This window comes from Camelus bactrianus, chromosome 1, assembly GCF_048773025.1.
Source record: "Camelus bactrianus isolate YW-2024 breed Bactrian camel chromosome 1, ASM4877302v1, whole genome shotgun sequence".
Taxonomy (NCBI): Eukaryota; Metazoa; Chordata; class Mammalia; order Artiodactyla; family Camelidae; genus Camelus; species Camelus bactrianus.
In genome coordinates, this window is record NC_133539.1 from 103275097 (window position 1) to 103294270 (window position 19174).

General features: G+C 39.9%; 1 protein-coding gene across 2 annotated transcripts in view; it reads right to left on the reverse strand.

Annotated features, from left to right (window-relative positions):
• Positions 1-11888, reverse strand: part of PLS1 (plastin 1) — a 95476-nt gene extending 83588 nt beyond the window's left edge. Inside the window, exon 1 of one of the 2 annotated variants that reach the window (XM_010952241.3) lies at positions 11744-11888. The gene's annotated coding sequence lies outside the window, so the exon portion shown is untranslated. Of the gene's footprint in view, positions 1-11529; positions 11682-11743 lie in introns of those variants that run through there. The other variant, XM_045514692.2, reaches the window with a different exon arrangement.
• Between the last annotated feature and the right edge of the window lie 7286 nt (positions 11889-19174).

Sequence of the window (19174 nt, forward strand, 5' to 3'; positions counted from 1 at the left end):
TTGAATGAGCCTTTTCAGAATAAATGAGAAACATATATAACAAAAGCCCTCTCGAAAGTGTGCCTGAGATGTGAAAAAGGATGCAAAAAATATTCCCACCAATAGTTAATAATAAATTAACTTACAAAAATGAGTACTGTTGTGTACTCATTTTAGTATACTACCTCAGAATTGTCATTTCCTCTGAATTACTAGAAAATTACAGTGTTTTCACTTCTTCCATTATTTGCTGCCCTAGTTCTATGAGAAATGTAGTATTAACATTGCAGAAATACTTCAATTAAGGTTTAGCCTCCCACAGCACAATATATAGCACTTAGGTAAGATACAACTCAGTAAAAATTTAGAAAGTTTAATCTTTTTATCTGAAACATTTCCTGATGTACATTAATAGGAAATATAATAATTTTACAAACCAAATTACTTTGTTCAAAATGAAAGAGATGAATTGTTTTCCCACATTAATCAAGTCTAATTTCAGGAATCAAGAACTGGATTACTGTTAACATTAGAGAAACTGTAAAACCTAGGGTAGAATAAAGTTAACTTTTGGTTCTTGTTTCATTTAACTGCAGATAAAACAGGTATCCAAGCCTCTAGCAGATTAGTGCATTAATATACATTCCTGGGGAGGGTACAGTTCAAGTGGTAGAGCACATGCTTAGCATACACAAGGTCCTGGGTTGGATCCCCAGTACCTCCTCTAAAAATAAATAAAGAAGTAAACCTAATTACTTCCCCCCCCAAAAAATAGCAATATAAATAAATAAATAAATAAATAAACATATATATATATATATATATATATTCTTTAAGCTTCTCTATAAGCTACCCCCCTACTCACCTCTAATCTGATTTCTTTTAAAATAATAAGAAATACTTCAAGAGGAATATAACCTCAATTTACATGTCAGTTTATTTTAGAGGTGAATCAATTTTACATACAAGCATTATCTACATGTAACACATTATTATTACATATCATTATTGAAATCATTTCTGGAATTAGTTTAGAGCACATATGAACTGACAATGAGCCTTATACTTTGAATACAAGCTATGCAGCTATCTCTTGGATAAGGCGGGGGTATCTCTCAAGATTTACTGCCAGTAAAACACAGACCTAGGATTAGCAGTCTGAAAATAAGGCACCATGGGTCTTAAGTCTCTACAAGCAAGAAGCTACAAAATATTAAGTGGGTGAGGTGGGGGTGGGTACAGGTTCATCCATTCATTCATTCCATTTTTCTTCCATTCATTCAACAATTTATTAAGTGCTTACTTGTATAGTAGGCATTCAAGCAATGGTGATACAAAGTGAAAAAGATACAGTCCTGTCTTCAAGAAACTCACACTCTACGTGGCCACAGATGGGGCCACAAGAACTTAGAATAAATTTTAGTCATAGAAGATTTTGATCCAAAATGTGTATCATATCTTCCCTATTTTATCTTACTTAATCCACAACAACAACAAAAAAAGAACAACAAAATACAAACAACAATAACAACAAAAACCCAGGTTCAGACAGGCTCAAGGACTTGGAGATTCTCCCACCCACGGAGCCTCTCGGCTGTGCCCTCTAGTCCCCAGAGACAAGCTCCTCTAAACCAGTACTCAACCAGACACCTCCCAATGTATATAGATAGCTAAAGTGTTCCAGAGACACCACATGGCCACTCACGCTTACCTTTGGAATCATTCAGCACTTGAAGTCCCTTGAGAGTATTTGTAGGACACCATACTTTCAGCCTTAACTTTTGAATTCCTATCTCTTCCCAGAACAACCCTGAACAAGCAATATAATCACTAGACCGAACGATTTATTCATTTTTATCTCATTTTTATAATTTGTCTCTCAGAAATTGAAGTTGGATGGCCTTTTATATGTTACATATTTTTGAAAGACCCAGAAGCCTTTAATCATGGATTAACTTTTGCAAGTCTGTAAGATGACTGAAATACACATATTGAAATCAGAGCCAGGAAAAAAACATTTTTAGGTGTTTTTCCAAGAGTACCACAGTTCCAAGGAACCACAGATCAATGCACAGTAAGAAATGGGAGATTCCTCCTCTTCTGTTGTGTTTGGGGGCTAGGAAGGACCTGGGAGTGAGCAGAGGTAAGCTTGTGACTCATACTGCCTATAGAATAAAGTCCAAACTCTACAACCTCATACTGAAAAGGTTCCACAATCCTCCCTGAACACCTTTCCAGTCTTACCTCCCTGTACTTTCCAAAATGAACTGGAGAACTCGGCTCTGGCTGTACTTGCATTTCCCTGTTGCATCTCCATTCTGAGGTTCAGCTTCCCCTTTGTCCGCAATGCCTCTCTCCCTATTACTCTCCCAGCTGCCCTCTCGGCCTGGTGAGCACCTGGCCACCCTCCACTGCCCAATTCAAATGCCCCCCCTCCATTATTTTCTTAAAGTAGACAAATGCTCTTTCTCATCAGATGGTTCACAAAGATAGATAAAACATCAAAAGATCATCATTCTACGTGAACTAAGCCAGAAAGAGAAAGAAAAATACCACTTATATCTAGAATCTAAAAAAATGACACAAATGAACTTATTTACAAAACAGGAAACTAACTCATAGGCATAGAAAACAATCTTGTGGTTACCAGAGGGGAAAGGAGGTGGGAAGGGATAAATTGGGAGTTCGAGATTTGCAGATACTAACTACTATATATAAGCTAGATTAACAAGTTTCCACTGTATAGCACAGGGAACTATATTCAATATATTGTAGTAACCTATAATGAAAATGAATATATGAGAACAAATATATAGATGTATATGTATGACTGAAACATTATGCTATACACCAGAAATTGACACAGCATTGTAAACTGTACTTCAATTTTTAAAAAATGAAGGAAAAAAAAAGAAGATTGCATAAACCATCATCTCTCAACCCTGCCCTACTAGCCCTAATTGTTAAAATGGAAAGTGAATCTCTCTCCTCAGTTCTATCACCTTTGGTTTCCATTATTCTCACAGCACTTAGCACCAGCTGCCCTAGACTGGAGCCATAGATTCGTGTATCTTAAACCTCCTACAAGACTGCACTTTTCTGAGGGTAAGGAAGGAACTTCCTACAATTGTCTATGTCCTCTGTCTTAGCTCAGAGCTTGCAAGCTATTCCAAAAACACTTATTGAATGAAGTTTAACATTATATTCAGGTACACAAAATAAAATCCAAATATATATTCCTTGCATATACTAGTCATTCACACTTGGTTTGGATCAATTCCTAACCTCGTCTAGGTGATATTGGCTGTTCAGCTTTCCATGGTTGGAATGTCACAGTGGCTGAACAGCAGTTATTTAAAACTATGGAATGCAAGAAAAGGGCTGGTTTCCTGGGAGAACTAGGGGGTTGGGGTGGGGGGTGGAGTGGGTAAGGAACTTCCAGAGGGCAGCAAAGGGCACAAGGCAGCAACCACTTGGTAAAAGACACTAATTTAAAAAGAAAATAACAACAAAACCTGAAACATCCATTTTATGAAGGTAGGACAGTTAAGTTTTAAAAGAAAACCATTTTTTCTAGCTCTCCTCTCTCAGTTACATGATGCTCTGGTCCAGTGGCTCTCAAAGTCCCAGAGCATCAGACTCAGCACCACTTGGGAACTTGTTAGAATGAAATTCTCCCGTCCCATCCCAGCCTGAAGAATGAGAAACTTGGAGTTGGGACCCAGCCATCTGTTTTTTCACAGGCTCTCCAGCTGATTCTCATGAGTGCTCACGTTGTAAACATAGGAAAGGACCTGCATTTTCCTGAACAGGCCAGCTCCATCCAGTCCCTATCCTTCCCACATGGAAGGCTCTTCCCTCTATCGATTCTCTGCAGACTGAACTCATATTTTCCTTTCAAAGCTCAGCTCAAAAGTCCAGACACCTTCCTCAACCCACTGAACAGAATGAACTGCTCTCCACTTGGGCTCCCCCAAAGCCACATTCTGCTCTTCCTCCTGGTGCTCCCTCATGTCACAGGCTATCCCTGTGTCTGCCTCCCCCAGCTGACAGAGAACCCGTGAGGACAAGGACCACGCCTCACTCATAGTGCTACCCCCAGCATAGCTCCCTTTCGTCAATCAAATCCCTTCAATTTTGCAGAGAAGGAAAAAAATTATTCATCTGCAACAAGCCTCTGACTGACAATGAGAAAGATGCTGAGAGGCGTCCAACCCCTCTCTCCACAATGGAGATGAATAAATACCCTGTCATGAGAGATCTGAAGTTTAAGTTGTTGAAGGCACCTCAGGGAACAGAGAAATCACTTATGGCTTAGCCATAAACACATTTAGGATTTTACAAAAACCAGATCTCAATTTCAGAGAGAAATTATTCTCTCTGGTCAGTAAAAGACTGATGGGAAGGGCACTGTATTTGGGGTAGACTGCCGCTCCGTGAGGACGGGAACCCCACAACTGTCTTAGCTGTCTATGGTCCCAGTGCTGAGCCCTGACATTCTGACAGATGTTGAAATTAGAAGACACATATGTGAGCTCCATCTCTGCCATTTCACAGCCAGGTAACTCAAGCAGGCAAGTCATTCTCAAAGTCATGGCCACTTATCAATGAAAGGCAGTAACGTCAGAACATTATTGTAACAATAAATACCTCACCTCCTTACCTTATGGTTTACTAATTGCTTTCACATTCACTATCTTGTTTAATCATCAAACCCGTAGCTGAAGAGAAGGCCTCTCTTCTCGTGGGGTCAGAAACAGATTCCCAGACTTTGACTTCTCATCTGTGACTCTGATCAGAGGTCAACTGATTTCAGATATCTAAACTTTAATTATCCTAAGGGGTTCATTTAGATTGACCACTAAACATTCCAGTTTTCTCAGATTACCTTTTTTCCACTGATGGTGACCTTGGGGATTAACTCGGGCTGTTTAAGGATACGGAAAGGGATCAGGCAAATTGCTGCTACTGTTTTTCCAAAATTATTTCACATGCATGACAACTTCTGCTAAAAAAACATCACTGAGCTATGTTTCATGGCTGGCACCTCACTGACCTAATAACACTTCAACTCTGCAAGAACTGGGCCACTCTTGGTAACATCTCTTGGGCCAAGAGTGTCCCAATGAACCTAAATCTGAGGAGACAGGAAGAAAAAGGGAGAGGAAGAAAAAGGGAGAGTTCACCAGGACAAAATGCTGAGAACGTGTTCAGATGAAAGAATCCAGGAGTCTTTGAGAGCTTTTGTTTTGTTCCCAATGGTTATAAATACTAACTTGCTATCAAGCTAAAGGTTCAATTATGTACTAATTTATATTGTCTTTCTATCAAATTATTGATGAATAGCATTTTAACCCTAAGCAGAGACTCATTTACCAAACCTCAAAATTCTAGTTTGCATCGATTTTTATCTATAAACAGTACACAGTATACATCATCAAGGACAAAAAAAAAGTGAAATCAATAGAGCCATAAAAGGTGGCATTTAAAGTGACAAAGTGAAATGAGACAAAAAGTCTACTTGTGCCTTTGCTCATTCACTGTAAATGAGTCAGTTCTGAACCTGCTTTGTTTTTTGTTTTTTGTTTTTTTCATTTCAACAATGTAATCTAGATTCTGAGTACCTGCTATGGGAAAGAAGTGTGAATACAGCCAGTACTTTCTAAGGCATTCAAATTTGCTTGTTCAAGAGGAGGGTATAGCTCAGTGGTAGAGCACGTGCTTAGCATGCACAAGGTCCTGGGTTCAATCCCCAGCACCTCCATTAAGAAATAATTAAGTAAACAAACCTAATTACCTCCTCCCCTCCCCGCCAAAAAAGTTCAAAAAACTTTTTTGCTTGTTCAACATTAGTTTTAAATCACAGATTGTCATGCATCGCTTTGGATTTTACAATTGTGATCATAGAGACAGGTTTACTCATTTATTCGTGGAGTGCAGAGGGCCCAACATGGGACCAAGGAGGATGGTCTGGACAAGCCGACCTTGGTCCTAGGTATAATTAACATGACTGACCCTTCCACTCACACTTACCAATGTTTTAAAATCAAATTTAAGCCAAGTTCTATGCTGACAGCATGGCTAACATCTCTTGTTTCTTGGTTCTCCAACAAACTGAAGGGGTTGTCATTTTTTTTAAATGTGTTATTTCCTGGGCTGGATCTTTAAACAATTTATTAAGTTTCTCCATAATAAAGTAATTCTGGTTTCCTCTAGTATTGAGTTTCTCCTGTCAACTATTCCCCCAAACCTTTTGTTTTTCAGCAGGAAGGCCCTCCCACAAACCTTCCACCAAGAGATCCATCCTCCTCACTATCAGAAAAAACTCAGCTTCTCACGATTTCTTCATGGTTGGCTTGGATTATTTTTGAAGGCATATCTGTGTGCACTGAGTTCCCAAATGTTCTTATAGTTTTTCACAGCACTAAATTGCTCAAAAGAGCAAAACAAAAATGATAGCTTATTATTATAAAGTCTAAAGTTCCCTTAACAACTGGACTTTATGAACAAAAGACCTGTAACTCCTCTAGAAAGTAAAATGCTCTCTGATAAAACAAGTGTTTAAATAGGAGAAAAACTCTCCTAATCAACCCTCCTGCCCTTCCTGTGCCCACAGTAGTACTAAAAAGCAACTTTCTTTTACAGATGCCATGCTACATGTTTCTTACCAAAAAAAGGCAAGTAGGCACCTTTAGACACAGTAGTATTGAGAAGAAATAAAATGATCCAAGTTGACACAGCCTCACATCTCATGTGATTTTACAAGTCAGCAAAATTTCCAGCAATCGGCATTGTACAACTGCTTTATAACCAATAAACCTGTAGGCAGCACAAAGGCCTCTTTCTCTCAGATTTTTATCACTAACCAGAATGAAATGTTGATTTGGATTTCTGGATGTTGAAACAAGCAATGGCCTGAAGTGGCGGCCTTTCCTTTCATATCCAGAGTGCAGGCCCTGAGAAGGCACTGGACCAGCTCAGGAGAAGGTAAGGCAGAAGCAGGAAATGGACCGAGCGCTCAGGCGGCACAAGGAGGGGAAGAGCGAATGCCCTCGGCTGGCTTCCGTTTTGAGACTCCCCAGGGGGATTAATGAGGTTCATCAGGGAGGGCAGGAGGGGACATTTTCTCACAGCCAACTCAGCTGGTCAAATCTGAGGCCTGGCAGTCCTGCCTCTAAATCACTTGTTTCTGACCTGGGGCCTTCCCCGAGGGATCAGCACCCACCTGCAACTGCAGCAAGTCCACACTGACGTCAGAACTCCCTGAGTTTGAAGACCATGAAGGGAAGTGTCCAGGTCTGGGTTCAGCCTGGGGGTTTTGACCACAGTTCAAAGATCTGAGATCAAGATTAGGGCTAGGACCCTCAGCTACCCCAGAAGCTCCCAGCAGTGCATCCTGCCACCGCAGGGGAAAAAGTCCTTATCAATCCGGTCTCCCTAGAGTCCTCAGGCTTATACACAAGGTGAGTCTCACCCCCTAGGTCAAGAGTCATCTCCTGGATGACTACCAACTCTCCTCCAGCACCCCAGCTCCACCCCACAAAAGACGGTGGGAGCAGGACAGAATTAGCTTTATGGTGCACCCAGAGAAAGAGCTGCTGTCTCCGCCTCCAGGAATGCTTCAAGGGTAAAGGAGAAAAAGACAAAGTGGAATAATTTTAAAAACAAAACCCAGAAAGATTCATCACTGTTTTGTTTGTTATTAAAGTCTGGCTCACAGAATGTTGGGAGTGTCACCAGCTAAAATCTGTGGCCATTCTAAGCATCTGCTGGGGTTACCACAGATAAAGCCTTGCATTTTCTTAAGCTATTACGTTATTTGAGCTCTCAGTGCCTGAAGTCAGTAGGGCCCTTCCATCTAAGCTCAGCTCAGCCACTTATATCAACAAGTGACCTCAGAAATGTGCTTTTATCTATGTCTCAGTTTTCTCAGCCGTAAAATGGGAATAATAATTGCACCAATCTCATAGGATGGTTTGGAGAGACTTCAACATATTGCTTGTAAAGTGTTCGGTACAGTGTCTGGTCCATGGAAAACATTCTATTAATACTAGTTACTAATATTACTATCATTATTTTGAGGAACTTACATAATATAGTTATTTTACACAGAGTTGTGGTATATTAATCTGGAATTTAATATCTGGGCGTTTTTTTAAGTGTATGAGACATTAACTACAATGTACTGCCTGATTTTGTATTTGGATGTCCAATTAACTGTGACTAATGTAATGATTATAAAAAGGTAATCCCTCTATACTTGGCCACCACCCCCTGCCAGGTAATCATCTCTCAAGCTGTATTTCCCCTCAACTGCTATCTCTTCTTGGCTCTTAAAAGAACAAGCATCACTGCCAGGTGAAGACGGTGATCAACTACAGCGTGAATGTCAACAGGAAGGATGTGTGCCATACAACAGCTCCTTCGATGCGATGTGCAGCTCAATGAAAAGGCTGTGTTTTGATTTGCAAAATGGCTATTTGCAACATCTGTTCCAAGTAAACAAATATTGTAAGCGACTTCTTGAACTTGGATTCTGGTTTCGGAAGCACTACTTTCTGTCTTGTTTCTACAGGTGATGAGACTGATCACAGTTCTCTCACTCTAAAACTTACCCCAAATTCCTGGGTCATAAACACCACGGCTATTGCTCACCACCTCCCGAAAGCGTAGACTGTCTTTCCCAAATACTCTCTCAGTCCAAGGACCCTGGGTCCATCCGTTTGGATATTCTGCCCCTGACAAGCTAACCTCTCATGTCCTTTCCAGATGCCTCCTCGACTGCACTGTATGCAGATTCCCAGGTCTGCAGCCTTGCCCACCCTCATTCTGTGTAATCAACCTTGAATTGGCCAGTCATCCCCTGTGTCTCTTCTCTTCCAGTGACACAGATGTCCTCCCATTGGCCATCAAGTTTCCCTCTTTCGATTAGGTCTCAGAGGGCTTTTGAACTACAGAACATCTCCAACTGGACCGTCCTGCTGCCAACTCAAATTAATCTTGGGGCTGGTAACTTTGAAAAGTTAGGGTTAATGAAAAGAGCTTGGGGCTAGTGGTGATAAAACTTGAGCAGAGCCTCTGGCTTCACCACTAACTAGTGTTATCTCAGTTCCTTCTCTACATAATGAGGGGGTGGTCTGGATAAACTGCTGCCTTACAGCCCTAAGGTCCAAAATGCTCATCCTCCCCATGTCAAGATACATTTGTTTGTTTATTTGTTCATGGCATAACTATTGAGTATCAAATACTGCAAAGCTATGAGAGATTAAAGATCATTCCCCAAAAAGCTTGCCATCTAGAATGAGAAATGAGACAACCACATCGACAACTGTAAGAAACAAGAGATTCTGTCACAACTGGAGGTGTTTACAAAATAAAAAGAACAGTACATGACCAGCACGTCAAACCTGAAACGAAAAGAATTTTCAAAATGTCTTTCCTCCTCCACATCGAGTTTTTTTACCAAATGCTTTTCCCTTTACATCATTTCTTAAATCTGTGCTCTCCACTCTGCACTTAGAATCACATGCTTAAATCCAGGCCCTAGGCAACTCTCCTCTGCTCCGATTTGACCCCTGTCTCCAGAACTGCCGCAAATGGTTTGTGATTCCTCATGAAGATATGAGAATCATCTCATCAGGCTGGTTTAGCTTGGCCACTATCTTGCTATATAGCTCTAAGGTGGCCTCTCTCATTTTACGGAGCACCCACATCAATACTATTTACAAAGTTGTCCTTACTTCACATCCTCCCTCCCACAATCAGTACTGAGAACATTATTTGTGCTTAGTTCTGGGTGGGATGTCTAAGTCACAGGCAATCAGAAATTCCAAGAGTTTACACTCACTGGTCAGGAAGTTGGGATATGTACTAAAATTCAACAACCCGGGATACTAAAGATGAGGGGGATACTAGCACAGACAACAATAATGAACGTTAAGAGGGCTCAGAAGAGGGAGAGTTACTTTCTAGCCGCAGTGATCAAGGAAGCCTTCTAGGAAGAGGTCAAACCTGAGCCACACCTGCGAGCATGTGCAGAACTTCAACAGGGAGGGAGGCAAACAGGGGCCAAGGGTCCAGCATGACTAAGGTAAGGAAGGAGGGCGGTTTCAAGACCAGGAAATTGTTAGGTGGGGCTTGTGTGAGAGGGTACTTTTTGAAAGCTCCAAAGCTGCTAGCAAGCTTAGTAGCAGGAATAACTAATTTTCTGTTTAAGCCAGACCACAAAGTATAGGAGGCAGAGGAGAATAAGAAAGTTTATCACAGACATAGAAAACAAACTTATGGCTACCAAAGGGAGAAGGGGTGGGGAGGGATAAACTTGGAATTCGGGATTAACAGATACACACTACTATACATAAAGAATAAACAAGGTCCTACTGTATAGCACAGAGAACTATATTCAGAACCTTAATAGCCTATAATGAAAAAGAATCTGAAACAGAATACATATTTATATAAATATGTATACCTGAATCACTTTGCTGTACACCTGAAACATTGTAAATCAATTATACTTCAACTAAAAATAAAAATAAAGAGAAAGTTTAATAATCTAACCAAACTGAGGAAAGTACCAGCAGGGGGATGGTAAAAAGAGCCCTAAAATCAGAAAACCTGGGTCCCAGGCCCAGCTTTGCCAAGGGGCTTTAGCAGCCACAGCAAGTCATTTAACCTTGTTGGTTTCGGTTTTCTCATTTGTAAACTGAAGCAGCTGAACTGGCTGACCTCGAAGGTCTCTACAGTCCAAAACTAAACCAACTGTATATTATTTCTGCCATTAAAACCTTTATCTTGGGGGCGGGGGTGTGGAGGGAAAGGCAGGTATCTATATCCCCTTTCCATATAGGCTTCTCCTGAACTAAAAATTTTCCCCCTACACTTACTAATTTTATGCATATGCCTCACACATCATAAATTTAACACTTAAAGAATGTTCAGTATGTGCCCCCAAATTTTGTTGATGGCTTACAGGTTATTTAAGACATGTGTGCAGCACAGCCTTAACTTCCTACTAGTGTATCCAATACCACAGCCCCAGGGTAAAATGTCTCTGGGCGACCCATAAAATGTGACAGGGTAAATAAAGGGGAGAAAAGTGAGAACTCTGCCACTCATCTAAAAGACCGCTTCCTTTTAATAGTACCAAAGCCTGAAATAACAGTAATGTAGAAAAGTAAAGCGGAATTTTTTTTTTAATTTTAGAAAGTCTTACTTAAAAATGCAGCTTAAATGAGGAAAGTTTTTGGCACTGAAATGCGCTGAAAGTTGGCATTATTTATGCCGCATCCAGAGGCCCCCCTGCTCCAGGAAAGGCACCAAAACCAGAAACCACGGATGCGATTTCACTCCAGCCCTATTGATCCTGTGTACAAAAAGGCCAAAGGCAAATAAACCGGTCACAGAATTCAAGCGAAACAGGCTGGATCAGAAAGCCTCACCGGCAGCACACCCCAACCCCCCAAAGTTTAAATGAGAGAAAGGAAAACAGAAAAGTTAACAGAATGCCTAATTTCATGCAGAGAATCATAATGCAGTTCTCAGGCTTACTGTGTAAGCAGCATAAATACACGAGTTAACACCTGCCCGCACTACGTGCTGCCCGGACTGGGCAGGACGCGCCGGGGAGCCGCCTCCCCAGCCAGGGAAACCGGAGAGACTCCTCTGGAGCCGCTGCGCGCGCCAGCGACAAAGTAAAGCCTTGTATTCTGCCAGGCTTCTTCTCGGACCCCACCGCCGCGCCGCGCCGCGCCGCGTCGCGTACCTGCCGCAGCCGTCCCGCCGTCGAGCCCGCACTCCCGCTCAGGATCCAGGCGCCCGCGGTCCACTCTGCAGCTACCTCTCGGCGCCCGCCTAGCTGCGGCGCTCGCGCCACTACGCATGCCCGGCCGGCATCCGGGTCAACAAACTCCGAATCCACTTGCCGGGTTTTGGCTGCGACTACCAAGGGAAAGGACCAGAAGCCGAGAGCTGAAGTGGAGCTGCAGGTGATGGGCACTGCGACAGCCTACTGCCCACAGCTACCCAGGACGCACCTTCCTCCATGCCTAAAGATGACCGTGTACACAATTGGAATGATCTTAGCACAGTGGTTCTCAAACTTGAGTGTGGATGAGAAACACCTGGAGAGCTTGTTGAATCACAGATCCCACGCTCAAGAGTTCGGATGAAATGTAGATCTAGGGTGAGGCGCGACTATTTGCATTTCTAATATTTTCCCAAGGGAAACTGGTGCTACTAATACGGATGCCACACTTGGCGAACCACTGGCCATGAGAAAAGATATATATTTGGTATAAAAAGAACAAAGTTTTCTCTCTCCTTCCCCCCTTTTTGGGGGATTTCTCATAACACTTCATTTCACAGCCACACCCGCTTAAAAAATGAATGACTACAGCTCACACTCAAAGGTGGGCTATTTCCTCCAGCATGTGAGTCAAGCAAATGGAATGCAACCACAAGAGTTCTCACATAGTTTGCATGTAGCATAACCTATAGTTGTGGTTTCTCCGCTCTGTCCAGGCAATAGGAGGGGTCCTTATTTTGCTGCCCTTTTAACTCAAGTCCTGTGTGGCCCCTTAGCACCTAGCACAGTACTGAATACAAAACAGGTACCGAAGAAATCCTGAGATGGTTTAAGTAGGGCTGGACAGATGAAGAACAAGGATGTTGAAATTATTTTAGGAACCCAAAGGAATTGATAAGTAATTAAATATGGAAGTATGTGGGCTAAGGCTGAGGAGGATAAGAGTTTCTCCCTGCCTTCCACCTAGAGAAATCAGTGGATTTAGTATCCTTATCTGAGTCCACATATACAGGAGGAGTTGTAAGTTCTCACAATATATTCCTTTAAAAGTGAGAGACACATCTGCCATATAACCCAGCCACTCCACTCATAGGTATTACCCAAGAGAAATTAAAACATACATACACAAAAAGACTTGAATATAAATGTTCACAGCAGCTTTTTTTTTCACAATAGCCCCAAATCAGAAGGAACCCAAAAGCCCATCAACAGGTGAAATAATAAATTGTGGTACATTTATGCAATGGAATAATAATCAGCCAAAAAAAAAAAAAAAGAGGAAAGAATTACTCATAGGCTTAATCATTATGATGAATAGAAGAGGTCAGAGACAAAGGTGTGATTCCATTTATATAAAGTTCAAACTAATCTAAAATGAGAAAAAACAAATCAGTAATTGCCTGGAGCCAGGGGTGGAGGGAGGGGTGGCCTGTAAAGGGGCAGTAAAAATCTTTTGGGTATGATGGAAAGTAAATCTTGTTTTGATTGTAGTGGAGATTTCACAGGCATATACAACTGTTGAAATTAAATTGTATGCTTTAAATTTATGAAATTTATTTTATATAAATTATTTCCCAATAAGGATAAAGAATAATTAATCAAATACTCCTATGGGCTCTTTATTTAATGGGAATGTTGACCAAGATAAGTTTATGAGGAAGTGTAGACTCTATGGTGTAACTTGATTTGGAGTAAAGGCAAAAAAAAAAAAAAAAAAAAAAAAAAAATCACCCTCTGTAGAGGAAGCTAAAAATAACCAGTATAAAATGTTTAGAACAACTCATCTCTAAAAGTAACCAACTCCCAAATGTAATTTGTAAATCTATTGTTGATAAAACTGAAGTTTTTCACAGAAGTACTTCCCAAAGGTAAAACAAAAACTAGAGTATATAATTAGAAATGCATAACCAATGCATAATAATGATGAAGAAAAAATTGTTATTTGCAAAACTGATTATATATCTACCAATGAGAAATAAGGTCTTCAAACTGTGTTTCCAGGAGCCTGGAGTGTCATGGAGATGATAAACAAGCAGAGCTCTGGGTCAAGGACTCCAGGCCACATAGCACACTATTACTTCTATATTGGGGTATCCTCTGAGATTTTATTTGATAAAACGTTTCCACTGATAATTAAAAGAGTAATAGTTTAGGATGTGGGGGTATAGCTCACTGGTAGACCATGTGCTTAGCATGCAGGAGGTCCTTGATTCAATCCCCAGCACCACCATTAAAAAAGGGGGAAAAAAAGAGTAATAGTTTAAAGCAATGGAAGTAATGGCTTTAGATTGGAGAAATTCACAGAGGAAAAAAGCTGTATTTGGTTGGCACAAGTATTCTGGTCATCAAAAATATATGGGCTAGTTATAGCAACCATATAATTTCACTATTTTCCAGAACAGTCTCAATTTTAAATACGTGTTTATCACATGAATTTATGCTCAATCATGTGTTCCAACTGTTGGTTGAAAAAATAAAATCACCAACTTGAATGGAAATAGGATAATTTTCTGGCTTTTCTATACCTTACATAAAATATTGTAATATAATATTATTAATAAAAATAATATTAATAACAACATAGCTCAGTTATTGTGCTCCTACTATATCCCACTCCCTATTTTAAGCACTTTACAACGTTTCCTCGTAGAATAGCCATGACAATCCTATTAAGCTGACCTCATAGGTTAGAAAACTGAGGCACAAAATATTTTTTTCATAATAACATAATCAAATAAAGACTAAATAAAAACTAAATTGTATATATGTGCATATACGTATATGGATATAAATGTATTTTATACAAACAGTCTTTGCTGATTTCACAATTCCCAGTAATCCTTCTGGATTATTCATCTGTTTTCCCAGGCTCAGTGACACTGGGAAGGAGACCATCAGGAGCAGAACTCCAGTGTCACCACCATTATCAGCTTCACCACCATCTCTAATGTCTATTCCATGTTATCTACATGCTAAACTGCTGTGCCAAGAACTTCATGTTCTTTATCTCATTTAATGCTCACAAGGACAAAAGTAAAGATTCAGAAATTTTAGGTAACAGAGAGGAGTGAATGAATGGTGAGCTAGGATTCCAATTCAAATCCAACTCCAAATGTGTCTTATTCATCACAAGTAGTCCCTGCAAATTTATAATACATCCCATATCCTAAGCCAACAACAACAACAACAACAACAACAACAACAACAACAAAAAACCAAGTCTTTTGGGTTATAAAGTAAGTTTTTGTGAACATGGTTAGTGTTAGTTCCCAGAGCCTGATGTTTTCTAAAATGCTTATAACCACAACATCCAGCTGCCACCCAGCCCTGATCCTGATCCTGAAATCAGCTGCTACCTATGAGCACCAATTTACCTCCCATTTCAGGAAAAGTTGGAGCATTTTGAATGACACTGGGTAATACCAGGAAGTATGGTGGGAACATTTTTACTTTATTTGGCCTTTTTTTTTTTTTCCAGAATAAAGGGAATAGAGAAGAATATAGGTTAAAAAGGCTAAGATTCAGTTTAACTCTAGCTTTACTTTTTACATCATTTGGAGGAGAAAAGAATAATCTGAGACATAAGACAAAATTATGCAAAAACCTCTCTCTCACACACACGCGCACACACACATGCATACATTATTTAATGGAGATTGGATCAAAATAGCTAACCAAACACATGCACCTATACCCTACCTACCACATAAAATTTCAGGAAATATCTACCAATGAGAAATAAGATGAAAAATAATAGAGAAGATACCTTTAAAAACTTAAAAAAAAATCCTAGGAAAACAAGAAAACCTGCCATCAACAAACCAGAAATGTTGAGAAAAAACAGAATACAGAGAGGATCACACCTCAGGGAAAGAAAAGGGAAGGAACGTTGAGCTCAAATCATATGGAAGAGGAGGTGAAGGCAAAGGGTGAAGCAGCGGGAGGGGTGTGCAAGCTCAGCTCAGCTTAACAGACGAACAGTTGGAAGAAGGACACTGAGGTGCTGGTCGGAGAGAGTAGCTGGGGAAAGAGGTTTGAGTAGCTAAGCTAGTCAACAACTTTCTCCTCCCCAGCTGGTCCAAATTGTGACCCAGGTAGCTACAGACTTCCAGGAAGAACACGAGTTTCCCACACCTTGAGGGTGAGCTACCAACACAGCCAGGCCTCTGGAGTACTGTTCCTCAACTAAAACTGGAAGAGGATGTCCCCAGTGAATAAAAAGGTAAAATGCACAGAGATTCTAAAACACAAAATTGAACAGATAACTAAACACTGTATCATCCATTTGAAAAAAAAATCACTATAAGAGAAGCACCATTTCTATAATTACCATGAGATAAAACAGAGCTAGACAACAATCAGAAGACATCTGAAAAGGACAATGGATACCTTCAGTGAAACATGAGAAGATGTTGCAAGTACAGAAATTTTAACTAGAGAGTTGGGAATTTAAAACTTTGATGATTGAGATAAAGAATGAATTGGATGATCCAGGTTTCAGAACAGACACAGATGATGACCAGTTAGGAACTGGAAGATCAAGCTGAGGAATTATTGCAGTATGAAGTCAGCCTGAAAGGCACTGGGGGGAAAGTGGCTTTAGTGAAGAGAAGGATGATCTGGGGCAGTTTCCTTCATTCTCTATCCTCTCTCCACACCTTGCCCATCTTCAGTTGAAAAAACTAAACCCATGGACAACATTAACTGAAATAGATGGGAAACAGGAAAACAGCTGTGGAGTGTGACAGAGACTGACTGTCCCCAAATTTCTTTTCATCTATGATGTATTTATGAAGACGATGACACACCAAAATAATGGGAAAATGATAGACTAGTCAGTTACATACTAACAGACACTGTGGATTGCCCCAACTCCCTTCTTGGATGCCTTCCTGGAAAGCCAAGAACTACATTTCCAAGATTTACTTGTAGATAGGGTTCCAAACATGACTTAGGTTCCACCAAGTCATGTAAGACTTTGGTTAAAATTGAATTGCATGAGGAGACAGAGAAGGCATGATCCTCTTGTGGCAGCTTCCTGGTCCTTTCAGAGTTAGCAACTGTCTTCACAGGTAATTTGGGTAGTTTTGGGAGTCTCATGATGAAGTCCATTTCTCCCAATGACTCTGTATATTATCAATATCTTTTAACAAACCTCTTTATTCTTAAACTAGCAAAAGGGGCTTCAATAGTGACAAATGCTGGTCCATCTGGGAAATATGTTGTCTTACTAAAAAATGATCAGTAAAATAAATGAGAAAATGAATATTAGGAAACTGAAGTACAAAAATCTTAGTAAAAAGTACAAAAAAACACATTTAACTTTGGGATTAACCTTCCTAAGCAAGACCCAAAACCCAGAAGCCATAAGGGAAGATATGGACAGATTTGATACAATAAAAATTAAAATTTCTGTATGATAAGAACCAACTGACAAAGAGAAAATATTCTCAGAAAAAGATTAATATCCATAATATATTAAAATACTCCTATAAATAAATAAAAAGATACAACCAAAATAAAACTGATAAAGTCCTGAGTAGTCAATTTACAATAAAAGAAATCCAAATGATTAATAGACATACAAGTAGATGCTTAAACTTGCTGGTAAGTAGACAAATGCCTATAAATATATGCCTTACTCCAAAACCAATCAACCAGAATCTCTGGAAATGCTCAGATTCTTTTTATTTTTTATTTTTTTCTTCCAGTTTTATTGAGATATAATTGACATTCAACACCATATAAGCTTGATATACAGCATAATGATTTAACTTACATATATCATGAAATGTTTATTATAAGATGTTTAGTGAACATCCATCATCTCATATAGATATAAAATCCCTATTAAAGAATTAGGAAAAAACTTTTCTTGTGATGAGAACTCTTAGGATTTGCTCTCTTAACAACTTTCATATATAACATAGAACACTGGATTCTGTTGATCCTTATTTTGTGGTTGGCTTTATTTCTTTGATAACTATGTAAGTTTAAAAAGCTAAAGCCCTAAACTGTTCTTAGGAACAATGAACAGTACATATATGTAAATTTTAAAAAATATGTGCAGTATATTGTCTATATTATTTACACGCAATATATTGTATATATGCAGTCAAATTGTAACAATTCTACTCAATAAAGCTTAAAAATGAAAAAAGAATAATTATGAGTTAGATGGATTCACCAAAAAAATAAGAGAAGTTATTTATGTTTATCATGTTGTCCATTACAGCCCTAGTACTTATTTATCTTATTACTGAAACTTTGTACCTTTTGACCACCTTCATTCAATTCCTCCTTCCTCCCCGCTCCTCCTCTGGTAACCACAAATCTGATCTCTTTTTCTGTGTTTGCTTATTTTTGAAGTATAACCGATCAGCAGATGGGTCTGACCCAGACTCTTTTCAAATTATTTCTTCTGCCCTGGGTCCTGGAGTGTGTGAGATTTTGTGGGCACCCTTTGAGAGTAGTTTCCCCCAGCCCTCTGGCTTTCCTGCAAGTAAGCCCCAGTGGCCTTCAAAGCCAAACTTTCTGGGGGCTTGCTTCCCAATACAGGACCCCCAGGCTGGGGAGCCCGATGTGGGGCTCAGATTCCTCACTCCTTGGGGACAGCTTCTGCAGTTATGATTATCCTCCATTTGTGGACTGCCCACCTGGGTCTTGACTACCGTGTTTCTGCCCCTCCTACCTGTCTCGTTGTGGTTCCTTCTTTATTTCTTTAGTTGTAGAAGATCTTTTCTGCTAGTCTAAAATAGTGCTAACTCCAGGTGTGGCCCATGGACAAGCATCATCAGCATTACCTAGGAGCTTACTAAAATGCAAACTATTAAGTTCCCTTTCAGACCCAGTGAATCATAATCTCTGGGGCTGGGGCTCAGGAATCTAGTTTAATAAGCCCTTCAGGTGATTCTGATGCATGCTCAGATTTGAGAACTCAGAAACCTCTCTCTTTGAGCTTTATTTACATTACAGAGCTACTGGGAGGATAAAGAGCCAGATGAAAGGAATTTGAGGAAAGTAAAAATAGTGGTTGCAAATGCAAATACCATTTGAACAAGTCTGATATAATCTTAGGGTCATACTTGGGGCCTTAGTAATGTAAAGGCCAATAATTCATTACTGAGATAGAAATCTCCTGGAAATATGGGAAAAGCAATCCATGTCATTTCTGAGTTGTCTCCAAATACAATGGAGTCCTAGTCCTATAATACAGCCTTGGTAAATGTGAACCTGCCTCACGGATAGGAAGACAGATTTACTTTTAAGTTCCTTAAATATTTTAAGTTCCTCTATAAAAAACTAGGTGTTTTGTTTTGTTTTTTTCTGTAATGGGCTTTTTCAGTGTTTCTGCTAAATGGGTTTAACAGAATTAAATCAACCCATTAG